Source organism: Heptranchias perlo, chromosome 30 (assembly GCF_035084215.1).
Source record: "Heptranchias perlo isolate sHepPer1 chromosome 30, sHepPer1.hap1, whole genome shotgun sequence".
In the NCBI taxonomy this organism is placed as follows: Eukaryota; Metazoa; Chordata; class Chondrichthyes; order Hexanchiformes; family Hexanchidae; genus Heptranchias; species Heptranchias perlo.
The window spans coordinates 11,980,065-11,993,668 of NC_090354.1; the positions used below are offsets into that span (position 1 = coordinate 11,980,065).

Genomic DNA, 13,604 nt, shown 5'->3' on the forward strand with positions numbered 1-13,604 from the left:
TTGGTGTTGTAAAATTGTTTACACTTCTGAATAGTGTCATGGGATCTTTTACCTTCACCTGAGAGGGCAGACGGGGCCTCGGTTTAATGTCTCGTCCAAAGACAGCACCTCTGACAATGCAGCACTTCTTCAGTACTGCAGTGGAGTGTCAGCCTGGATTATGTGCTCAGGTCTCTGGAGTGGGGTTAGAACCCACAATCTTCTGACTCACAAATGAGAGTGCTATCACCGAGCCACATCCAGCACCGAATGACTGATTTGTATGATTGTCTTGCAGGGGAATGCCGAATGTATCATTTCCTCAATGGATGGTTACAGCTGTGTGGCAGTGTGAATGGATGTTTATGTTCCACTGTACCTTCTCAAAAAATTGTCAGACTGCTAAAACAGTTTAAAAGTGTATCATTAAATCAGAAATGCAATTATTCCTGAGCAAATTCCTGCCAAAGGTATGACATACTCTTCACACTTTGAAAGTATGACACTGATGCTGCATTTATACTGCAGCTATAGGTCTGATCCTAACCCAGCAATTAAAATATCAATGTTTAGAGACAGCATGCAGAAGCTTCCACACCCGCTAAACATTAAAATCAGCTGCAGGTGGGATTGAAAGATGCTAGGAGATCCCCTCAGCACTTTTATACCTAGGTTGAAATCATGCTGGAATTAAACAATGTCAAATCCAAGTGGTGCAAAACTACCTCCTGCAGGGGTCTCATGCAGCTTCTCTAAAATTCCATTATAAATGCACCTTTACAATCTGGTGATCATTAACTGAAGCAGTGAGAATGGAGATTTTTATCAGGTTTATACTGGTTTGCATGTTGGTGCAATTATTGTAAATTATGTTTATGTGGCATTTGGAGGAGCATATATTTTGCAATGAGTCTGCTGGCATAGCTGTATATACTGGTATAGTAGCATTACACACTTCAGGACCAGGGTATTCTATTGGTAGCAATCATGGATGGGGGAGATATGATAGCTGAGAAGGGGTGAACAGGGTAAACCCTATCTTGTCAAGTGCCGCCATTGGGTTAAGTTATTATTCTTGTGTCGCCTGGAACTGATTGTGGTGTATTCTTATCTTCGCTCCTGTGCTTGACTGTCTCACTGTGTAGGTTACTGGGTCTTTTCATTCCTTGCCCAACTTCAAACTTGACAATACATAGAGTCATGGAAAAAATACCCACATAGCTAAGTTATCAAAGTAGTTTTATTTGTTATTAGGAACATAGGAACAGAGGAACAGGAGCAGGCCATTCAGCCCCTCAAGCCTGTTCTGCCATCCAATGAGATCATGGCTGATCTGTATCCTAACTCCATCCACCCGCCTTGGCTCCATATCCCTTAATACCATTGGCTAGCCAAAATCTGTCAGTCTCAGATTTAAGATTATTAATTGAGCTAGCATCTACTGTTTTTTGTGGGAGAGAGTTCCACACTTCTACCACCCTATGTGTGAAGAAGTGTTTCCTAACTTGTCTCCTGGCTCTGATTTTATGGTTATGTCCCTTTGTTCTAGACACCCCCACCAGCGGAATAAGTTTCTCTCTATCCACCCTATCAATTCCTTTCAATATCCTAAAAACCTCAATCAATTCACCCCTTTTCCTTCTATATTCCAGGGAATACAAGCCAATTTTACGTTATCTCTCCTCATAACCCAATTCGGAGCCCTGATAACATTCTGGTGAATCTGCGCTGCACTCCTTCCAAGGCCAATATATCCTTTCGAAGGTGCGGGGCTCAGAACTGGCATTAAAATGACCCAATGACTTTAATACCTCATCCATGCCCAGGGAATGCATCTTGACAGGGTGAGGGTGAGAAATTATTTAAATGACCTAATGCAGAACAGTGAAGCATCATTGCTATATATAATAATCACCATTAACACTGAATTAAGATAAATAAACATATGCATTATTTTATTTTTAACAAATCATTTCATGCATATGGTATGCATAAAATATACAATAACTAAGGGGTGAATTGATTGAGGTTTTTAGGATATTGAAAGGAATTGATAGGGTGGATAGAGAGAAACTTATTCCGCTGGTGGGCGAGTGAACTACACTCCCCATTGTCTCGTCACACTTCTTCAAAGGGTTATGAGAGTGCCCCAAAAGGCCTTCAATGCAAAATCAATTGAGGTGTTCAAAAGGGAAATAGATAGTCACTTGTGAAGTGAGAATGTTGGGGAAGGTATTGTAGTAGAGAAAAGGCAGGGAATTGGGATTAAAAAGGCCATGGCTAACAAAATGGCGGAGCAAGCTCAATGGACCAAATGGCCTACGCCTGTTATGAGCCGGATTTAAAAGCATGTTCCTTTTTTGATCACTGTACCAAAGAAAATATTTGACCTAAAACAGCCCCCACTTGTTAATCTGCTTAATTTGTATTTAATATAATAAAATGTAACTCTACTCAATATCATTTAAGTTTAAATCTCTAATGTGGTCTTAGAACTGTGGTAAAATAAAAAAATATATTTCAAGACTAGGGACAGCAGAACAAAGTGTCATCAACAGATAGTTTACTCCAGTTTCTCAATATGAAAGAAAAACATTAAAGGCATTTACCTAAAGAACAAGACACATATCATAGGTGTTTTAAGATGGCTGCTGACTGAAAGTCTGCTGTATGGATTTATTTTGCATTGGAAATGCTGCTCATAACTTACTGTTATATCAACAACCTCACTTTGGAAATAAAAAAACATACAACATAGACATTCATTCAGTATATTCTATAAATAAGACGATCTCATATCTGTGGAAAAATATCTAAATTTTATTTACTATTCGGGTTTAACCATTATATTTCCATGCAGAAAACCACCATGTTATTTAACTGAAACCATTTCAGGTAACTCAGCTTCTTAATATCTTCTCTGAAAGGAATAGTGAGCCGCATCAGTTCAATTTTAATAGCTTTGAAAATAACCAGATTATCATATTTAATATTGGATTGCCAAATCATAGTGTCAGATCACTTGAAGTAGTGTGAGCCAAGTAGTCTGTCAGCTGATTGACAAAGTGTGTAGCTTTTTGTTTCACACTGTCCTTGGCTGACATTGTGCAATATGGAAAATTAGGATCAATTATTTAGATGGAGTGATTATATCCCCGAGTTATTTTACATAGCCTGTATTATGTTTCCTGTTCTCCCATGCATGACTTTCTGTCTATTTATTTCATTCAGCAAGCAATTCTGACAACAGCTCACTGAAACAAGTTGGTTACTTGCCAGATTGAGGTAAACTGAAGAAATGCCCCCAAAGCAACTTTGATTCACTTTCAACCCAGGGTTCAAAGCCCTAAGGAGAATAGTGGCACATTTATGCATCGGTACTAAGGTCTCCTTGTAAAAGCTTAATCACTGTGGTAGCCTAATTAGGTTGTGAAATCACATGTAAATAATTCACTTAAAATGACGTGAGAGTACTTTACTAAGTATATCTGACCTACAAAATTGCCTTTCCTGCAATGTTAATGTACAATGGAGTAATCTAAAATTTGGAAAGTAAAATGTTGGAGGGTTTTTTTTAAACTACAGTTGAGATATGGGGAGATTGATATGTGAATCAAACACCACAGACTTCCTTCACATCTGCTCCCAAACTCTGCCCCCTTTGTACGACCCTTTTCTGAGAAGCCCAACACACATGCAGCTACGACTGAGAGATGGATTGCACCTTTCTGTTAACCATTGAACACTAATTTTACTATGTTTGGTACTGATTCCAACAAGCTGGTTTGTGATTGCTTGAAGCCAGGCGCTTCCTCTACATCTGCCTTGCTTGATACACACGAGGCCCATGCAGACACCCCATTGATATTTCCAATATTTACTAGCCAAATGTCTGATATTAAATTCAAGGCCATATGAAGCTATGAAGGCCGTCAAGTACAGGGAGAAAATCAAAATTTAGGCAATAAAAACAATGTTCATGGTACATCTATAAAAAGAAACAAAGGACAATTAGACATACCATAGGTAAACACTCTCGTTTTTCTTTTATAATGTACATTCCCCCCCACCACCACTTGTCTCCTTACTCCTCCTGCCCTGAAAGCAACAATTGGTACTGGGTAACAATTCTGCCAGGACAGTGCCTGATGACCACATTTTTATGTGCAAGATGGCAGGGCTCCTGTTGTTTTCAATGGGAATGAGAATTGAACTTTGACCCTCTTTTGTGATCAAATGGAAAAATTCAGATTTTATTTGTGAAAATCAATGCATCATCTACCCTGCTTTTACAATGATTTATAAATACCTGTTCAGTTTACAATGTATTCAAAATGCTTAGATTCCTGCCCAAATTTACATCTATCATATATTGACTACAAAGGTTTAACTTTCCAAGGGCTTATACAAGCAAATATAGGCTAGTAACAGAATTGAAAATAAACGGAAAATGAAAAGCAATTTAAGGCTGCACTTATGTTGCAGCTAACAAGCTGAGACTAGTATTTGCCGGCTGAAGTTGGCATTAAAATGCACAATTACCGAGTCTGACCAGCACCCAGGTACAGCAACAACCGACCTCGTTTCCACGCATGAGCAGAGCTTTGTTCCCACTAGCAGCAAATATTTAATATTCCATTCAAAGAATCATAGAATCATAGAATGGTTATAGAAGGAGGCCATTCGGTCCATTGAGCCCATGCTGGCTCAATCCAGTTAGTCCCATTACCACGCTCTTTCCCTGTAGCCCTACAAATTTTTCCCATCAAGTATTTATCCAATTCTTTTTTGAAAGCCACAGTTGAATCTGCTTCCACCACCTTTTCAGGCAGCGCATTCCAGATCACAACTACTCGCTGCGTAAAAGAGTTTTTCCTCATGTCGCCTTTGGTCCTTTTGACACCTTAAATCTGTGTCCTCTGGTTCTCGACCCTTCCGCCAATGGGAATAGTTTCTCTTTATTTACTTTATTAAACCCTTCATGATTTTGAACATTTCTATCAAATCTCCTATTAAACCTTCTTTGCTGTAAGGAGAACAACCCCAGCTTCTCCATTCTATCCACGTGACTGAAGTTCCTCATCCCTGGAACCATTCTAGTAAATCTTTACTGCACCCTTTCGAAGGCCTTCACATCCTTCCTAAAGTGCAGTGCCTAGAATTAGATACAATACTCCAGTTGTGGCCGAACCAGTGTTTTATAAAGGTTCAAAATAACTTCCTTGCTTTTGTGTCAAAGTTTTGAAAGTTGCCAGAAAGCCCAACTGACCACCTGGGCACTTTGGCCACGCAGTCTTGTACTGGACTATAGTTATACTGCTGCTGGTATGAACTCAAAGTGTCACAAGACAACCTGTTGGAGTGAGCCCCACTGTTCTTTAGCTTTAATGTGCTCGTGTGTCAGATTGGGACCTGGTTACATTGCCACTTTATGCGTCAATATGCTTCTAAAATCACTTCATATCAATGCAAAAGTGTAGGTATAACGCTACCTTAAGAATGGGAGTGTAAGGAGGTGATATTTTTGCAATGGTCATATCATTGTCAGGTTTGAAAGTTAAGAAGATTTTTTTTCCTATTATTTTACCCTCCTGAATCTACTTTGTTGGAGGATGGAAAAGTCTAACCTACAAATATCTGCACAATCTGCCAGGAGGGGCACTGAAACATTGTAAGAAGAGCTCTTCTTGCTGGCTAATTTTCCCTCTCTCTATCAGATGATATGACAAATTCACACCTGATAAGATATTAGAACCTGGGCATCCTCATCCAAAGTTGATTTTTCTTTAACCTTGAAATGCCTTTACTATACGAAAATAAAAATGTTGACAATAGCTCACTTTAAGCAATGGTGGAGTTAAGTGACAGTAACAGGCTACAAAAAATTGGAAAAACATACATGTGTACACTGCATTTGTAGTGCACGAAGTCATTTACATGTGCTACAAGAACAACGGAAAGGATTTTGTATGTTGACTGGCTGCAGTAAGATCTCACTGGTTAAAGTAGCAATGGAGTTGTTTTTATGATATGTAAGTACAATAGAGATAAATAGAAGTGGCAATTAAAAAGATCGGGTGAAGGAACAAGCAATTTTAAAAAGGTAGTAAGTAACTGGCTTTTTTTTGAAGGTATTAATGTATGCTCTTTTGAGAGTGTACACTGTTTAAAAATAATCCTTGTCAATTCTATCCACTCCCTCCATCCTGTAAACCTTGACTGTTGTTGGGATATGGTTCCATTAACACCAGGCACCCTCCAGTAGCTGGCCCAAGTGACCATTATTCATTTGTAAACCTCAACAGTGACTATCAGCACACTACTTCCTGTGGAGGGCATCACTGCCCAGCCCACTATTGTCTACATGTACTCACTTCCAGCAGGTTTGCTGTATAGTGCTCAATGGCAGAAATCCTGGCTTATTTTTCCCCTTAACCCAGGCCTACTGATGCCAATTGTAGGGACACATCTGGTGCTCCATCTGAAATCAAGTAACTCAGCACAGATTGGGGGCTCAAACCTGGAATCTTACTGGTATTGCATTTCTCAATTACTCACTAAATTAAACTTGCTGAGCTATCAAGAGACCCTCTGCAGTCTCTTTTCACTCAACTTGTACTCCTTCATCAGTTCCCATGGCCACACATCTCCTGCATTCAAAAGGATGGGCATGTAACATTTTCCCAATGGCATGTTAATAAGCAAATGTGTCCTTTAAGGGATAAGTTGAGTTAAGAGATTACAGATGAGCTAACTGCTTCACATCAGTCTTCAAAGACTGTAGACAAATTAACCATCCAATTTGACAAGATTATCAGAGGTATTGATAAATGGAGAAAGATCTTACTGGAGGACAGCCCCAGTGCAGTTCCACATGGCTCCCCTATTGTTTACACTAATCATAAACAATATAGAGAAGATACTTTTTGCATAATAATATTCCCTGATAACATCAAGCTATGTAGCTCGAAGACGTGTATATAGCAGACTATATTCAACCTGACTGGGAAAAGGAATTGCAGATGACATTTGATGTGAATAAATGTAAGTTAATGCACATTGGAACAGGAAATTGGACAAAATGACTATTTTAAGTAGTCTGGTGGGACTGTGGTACTGGGCAAATCTTGTAGGGATTCCATGGGTGCCTCCCCTTAAAGGAGTAACACCACTAAAATTCCGGAGAAGAGTGGCCCGCTCAAGCTGGTTACACAATGATTAGGTCCTATTTCAGATGGGCCAGTGGGAGCAACAAGAATGATTTTAGCACTTTGGCCTTAAGTTATAAAGAGGGGCTTGTGAAACTGAGTTTCTTTTGTCTTTGTAGAAAAGAAGATTGAAACGGGACATAGTTCAGGTCTTTTAAAAACTGAGGGAGCTGGCCATTGTTACTGAACATAAACTGTGATTGCAGAACTAGAGGGCACAAACAAAAATCTAACAAACCTCATTAGATTTTTTTTTCCCACAGGGTAGCGATAATACAGAATTGACTCTCAACAAAAACAACTAATGCTGTGCCAATGAACTCCTTTAAAAAAAAAAGTTGACAAATCTATGGTTAAGAATGTGATGAAGATAAAATGACCAGGATAGATATAGATGATTAAATACTTTGCAGAACACGGTGGTTCCCATGCTGTGTATGGAATGCAACTAGTCAGAGTTAAATCACTTTAATTGTAATTTTAGATTGATATCCTGAAAATGCACTAGAATACCTTGAGGTCAAGGAGAAATTTCATAGAGTTTTATCTTGAACATTTTGGTCACAGTCCATCGTCTCCATCAGGTAATTAAACAAGTTGGGCATGAGCCCATAGCAAGTTGTGATCTGTGAAAGAATGGGCTCAATGGGATGAATGGCCTTTTCTCACTCCATGTTCTAAATACTCCAGTATACAAACTGTGTGCAAACCCACTTTTAGAAAATTAAGAGCAGAGCTATTTGGATAATGTGATAGGTTAAGCAATGGAGTGCTAATGTAGGTACAATTCCTCATTATGCCTTCCAGATTTCAGCTGCTCAGTGTGGAGAAACCGAAAGTCACAGGAGGGAGAGTAAATCAGACAATCACCAGGCTACTGTTGCACACCTCCTAGCTTAAGGACAGTATTGGGAAAGGCCTGGGAGCAGGCAGCTGGCCACCTTGTGTATAATTGGTACTGGCCTAAAAAAAGACTTGAACAAATGGAGGGAGAAGCTAAGTTTGAAAAAGAGCGAGAAAGAAGAGTTTTGTAAAAAAAATGTCGTAGAATAGATGAAAAGTGATTATTTGATTAATTTCAAGATTAGTTCTTTCCACCTGAACATACCTTCGAGGAGTTAATGATTGGTATCATTCAGTCAATCTTACCTAAACTACTTAGCTTTGAAATAATATGTCTGCTGGATATAGTCAGTTTGGCAAGAGGTACTTTAGAATTTGTATCTATAAGCAGTGTTTCATCACATTTAAACAAAATAAAGTATATGGAAATGGTCAGGAAAAAGGTATTTTGCAATGCAATATTTAATTCATTATTTTCCTAAATAAGATAAGTAAGTTTACTTATTATATTGAACTTATTTCCAATTCTCCTAATGTGCTTATTTATTGAGGTGAAAATAGAAATGATACGCACATATATCACTTAACAGTGCAAATGCTCAGTAAGCACTTCACAACTACTTGAATGTAGGATGACTTCTGTATTCAACAGCTTTCATTCAAAAATTCTGGTTAAATGCATATTACAGAGGACTGAGACGTGTAATAGGTTAGCGAAATATCCTTACATCCCTGCAGCCTCAGTTTGAGTCTAACCCAGGGTCACAGAGTAAAAGTTTCCTTTCTCTGCCAATTGTAAGATTCTTAAGTAAAACTCAACTTAGTTCCTGGTGGACATTAATTTACGTAAAGTGACCATAATTGGCACTAATTTGCAACCAAACTCTAAGATATTATAAGGATGACTAGTATATGAAATGGAAAGTAACGGGAGCACTGTGGGTACTTTACTCTGCATTTCATCATGCTGTACTTAACCTAGGGCTTGATGGAAACATGGGGAGAAAATGTTCCATTCCCAGAATTGACATCTCCAACCTTGAATTCCAACCCTAAAGAAACCCTGGAAAAGTTGATCATAAAAAATACAAACCACAAAAAGAGAGACAGTGGGGATAATTTTAACCTAACTCACCGAGTGGGAAACCCGCTGCAACGCTGGTTTTACACTCCTTCGGATTTTACTCTCCATTGAAGGAAGTGGAGAGTAATATTGGGCGGGGTGTAAAACTGGCATTCCACCCGATCACGTGGGTTTCCTGCCCGTCGAGTTAGGTTAAAATTACCCTCTATGAGGAAATTTTAATAACATTTACAATGTAATCTTCTGGTGAGGATCCAACTTGTTAACATAATCCTTATTTTGTGTTTTGAGGTCATAATGGGGATCTGAGGACTTGTTATTTGAAGTCTCATTCTTTTCCTGTAGCCTTCCTAGATGTAGTAACATTTTGGAGCTTCTCCAGCACCAAGTTGCTGCAATTTTAAGTTTAACAAAATGTCACCTGGATGGCATAAACCTAAATTTATGTTTGCACCATGAGACAGGCCAACTATCTATCAACAGTCAGGCAGCTGAGTTATTACCCAAGAATAACTATGTTGATGAGAGCATGAAAAAATCTGTTTGCATAGGAAAGGTCCTAATAACAAGGTAAACATAATTGTAACTTGAATTTAACATTTGCCTGTTAAAATATTTTCTACCTCTTTCATGTTTAATGTTTACTATTCTTTATTATTAAGAATTCATAGTTTAAATAATAGTTTGTAAAAAGTTACTGATGTGGATGAAAAGTGTCGGTGCAGTTTCGGACAAACAGAATAATTCCATTGTATTTTTTTCTATTTCGCTCTTTTGTTTGAGTGAAACCTTTACACTCATCAAGGTGAGGAATGTCAATGCTGAGGCGTGAATCATTTTTCCACTTTACGTACCTAGGACCAGTGCCAAAAACCAGTGCCAAAAAGTGTCATGTATAGCACAGATTAGATTTGGGATAAAGCTTCTTGCACTCTGTCCCAAAAATGTGTCCTAACCCCAGTATCACATGAGTGTGTCATTTTCATTTTACTTGTAGCTACTTTGTGTGAAATTGCTCCTTTAGTGCTGAATTATAGACAAATAAAGATCTATGAACAGTTATTAAAGAAGTGGCTTTCATGCCACCTGGCGGTGTTAAATTGACAGGTGCCAAATGTGGAAGGAGTTTGCTCCAAATCACTGCATCACTCATTCTCTTGAAGCATTCTATTTTCTTTCCTATCAAGCGAGAAGACCTGTTTTGATTTGTAACTCTGTGAAAGTTCATTCAAACGTGCAGGAGATCTGATAGTGTAGTGCATTGGAGAACTGATGCACTGTAGCGTGCAGCCATCAGAAGACATGAATTTAGATTTGAGGTTAGGATCAGATCAGCCATGATCTTATTAAATGGCGGAGCAGGCTTGAGGGGCCGATTGGCCTACTCCTGCTCCTATTTCTTATGTTCTTATAAGCCATTTTATGCCAACATGGCAAGTTTCTGATTTCAGATGGGTCACTAAGAGAAACATCAATTGGAGATTATGTAATTCTTCATCGAGAGGGTGAAAAAAATCAGATGCTGCTTTTGTGGGCCTGTTAGTGATTAAACAGCAGTATTTCCTGGAACATGAGAATGGACTGGTTTCCCATTCCCATGGCTAGGTATGGTGTATAGTTTGGGGCAGGAGAGCAGCCTAGCAGATAGGAGAATTAAGAACAAGTTAAAATATAATAGATATTTTATTTCAGCGTTGCTTTTAATTGCTATGAAAAAATCTTAACAATGTGTTGAACTACCAAGGTAAAATAAATAAAGAATTAGAGCTTGTTGATGATTGTCAGAGCTGTGCAGCTAATTGGGACATTGTTGTTGGGATTAAGGGGACAGATTTCAAGGTACCAACTGAGTCCCATCATGAATGCATTTTGTTACTGTGATTGAGCAAATAAATGGAACCATTTCATTTCATTCAGTGATTCTAATTAATCAACTAAATTGCATTCAGATATTACAGAAAAGATTTGGCAATGATGATTTCCAAGGCTGTTTATTACTTAAGATTATTTTCATAAGAAAACATATAGTTGTGTTTGAGTTGTTCAATGCACACCAAGCTGCCTTTGTAGACAGGAAATCATTAAAGTTCACAAGTGCCAGATGTGTAAAGTTTCCTGTAAACATTTTTTCAATAGCCTTTGACTCTTGAATGATGAATCGGTTACTCTGGAGTCTCCTCTTTTCCCCAAACAAAATGCGAATACAATCGTTTCCATCAGGGGAGTGGATATAAGCCTGGCTGCTATCCAACACAGCCTCAACTGATCCAACCAAGGCTTCTATTCACACTTAGCCCACTGCCAAACCTTAGTCATTCCTCTTTGAATAGTTGTTCCCTATTGAGATGTACAAGCTCTACAGTGGTGCGTTGGAGGGTAGATAGCTACTTGATGGAGTCTGTGTATGTATATATTGCTTATGTTGGGTACAAGCAACTGAATACATTTTTGTTACAAGCCCTTCATTTGAATAATTTGTTCAGGTACAATCCACTCAGGCCCCAGGACTATTAACAGTTAATGAATGAAAAAAAAACCTGGATTTATATAGTGCCTTTTACAACCTCAGGACGTCCTAAAGCGCTTTACAGTAAATGAAGTACTTTTGAAGTGTAGTCACTGTTGTAATGTAGGAAATGCATGGTCAAAGGACAATATATATTAGCATTTTGTCTGATTGTCGCGCTTAAATCCTTGCGACTAAGTTAATATATTTTAGAAGTGACAACCAGGGAACAAATTGAAATAGGGGAGGTGATCCTGTTACCTGTTAGTGACTAGGTTGCGTGCTGTGTATGGATAAAATCTATTTATTTTCATTTAATACTTTGAGAGCTAGAAATTTAAACTAGCTATGTGAAAGGTTATAAAAAATCATGGTTACTAAGACTTCCCACCCCATAACTTCTAACTTCAATCCACTACTGGGATTTTCAAAACACCAGACAAAATCATCTGGAAAAACGGGAAATCTGCTTCACATAATAATATTGAGTGTGGTAATGATCCCTCTGCACCTATTGTAGGTCAAACTAAAATTCAGTTAATATTATATTAATGCAAGAAAATATCATTTTGTTTTACAATACACCTTACTGTGTGATGCCAGTGCAGTGAAATTAACTGGATGAACTGATGACCATTTAAATAGGATAATATCATAACCAGACCAAATGACTAAAAACTCACATTGACATTGATAGGGAGCTTGGATCATGATTAGTTCTGATGGTTGCGATGTTTTAGGACATGGACATGTTTGGCATCATCATGGTCTCAGCACCACTGATAGGCTGCTGGTGCTGCCTTTCTGTATCCTAGTGCCCTCAGGTAGTATGTAGATCCATGTGAGTAATGCGCTTCCCCACAGTGAGATCCTGATATCAGCTGTAATGTCATTTGATGAGGAGGTGCCAAATGGAGGTGAGGCACTAGTCCACAGAGAGAAAGTCAGCAAATGATTTAATCTGTGCCCCTCTCAGTAACTGATTACAAAGTATAACTGGCAAAGTCTGCCCATCCATTTGTCTGGGGAACAGTGTGTGGAATGATACCAAGGATACAAAACTTGAGTTATAAGGAGGGAGTTGAGATACTAGGACTATTTCCACTAAAGCAGAGGAGACTTAAAGGAGATTTATTAGTGGTTTTCTTAGGGTGAATAGACAAAGACTATTTCCTCTGGTTGGGGAGTATGTGATATGGGGATGATCAATTTAAAATTGTCAGTAAGGAAGGGAAGAGAGAGGTTAGGAGAAATTTCTTTAAGAGTTGTTGGAGCATGGAATGCTTTGCCATAGGGAATAGTTGAGACAGATTATTGTGTCTTTTAAGGGAAGAGTAGATAAAAATTTGAAACAGAGAAGGATACAGGGCTACAGGGAGACAGCAGGCAGTGGGATTAGTTTTGGATCGCTGTGGCAAACAGCCAGCACAGACATAATGGTCCAAATGACCTCCTTCTGAGTTGTAAACTTCTATGGTAGATCTAAAACAAGAGAGCGAGAAAGATTTGACAATATCTCAATTTGTGATGATCATAACATTTCACTAAAAAGAAATCAATTAATATAAACAAATTAGACTGTAATTTGTTAGTAAATTTAGTAGATAGGAATTAAGTTATGGTGCCCATTCATGTTCATTTTAAAATGCAAATCCGATCGTTTGCAGCTCTTTTTATGGAATTGAGGGCTTAATTAAAATACAGCTCCGCTGATAGGCTTACTTCAATAAATCAGATTGACGTATCTCTTTTTTGAAAAGCTGGCAGTAATAAAATATCATCATGGTTAAACATGCATTCAAATCCCACTTCACCACTTCGACACAGGCTAGCTCTTTAGCTGGTTGTTTATCTGTGATTCTTTGAGGTGATTGCACCGTGAGCTGGATTTCCCTCTTGTTGGCGGATGGCGGCAAAGCATTAACTGTCATATCCCCGACCCATTTTACTGAGTCGAGGCTCTTGGGGCATGCAGCATGGATTC

At 38.5% G+C, this 13,604-nt stretch overlaps 1 protein-coding gene across 3 annotated transcripts in view; it reads left to right on the forward strand.

The window, feature by feature from the left end:
* Window positions 1–13,604, forward strand: part of wnk4a (WNK lysine deficient protein kinase 4a) — a 70,512-nt gene that overhangs the window by 1,886 nt on the left and 55,022 nt on the right. The gene's annotated exons all lie outside the window — the stretch shown is intronic.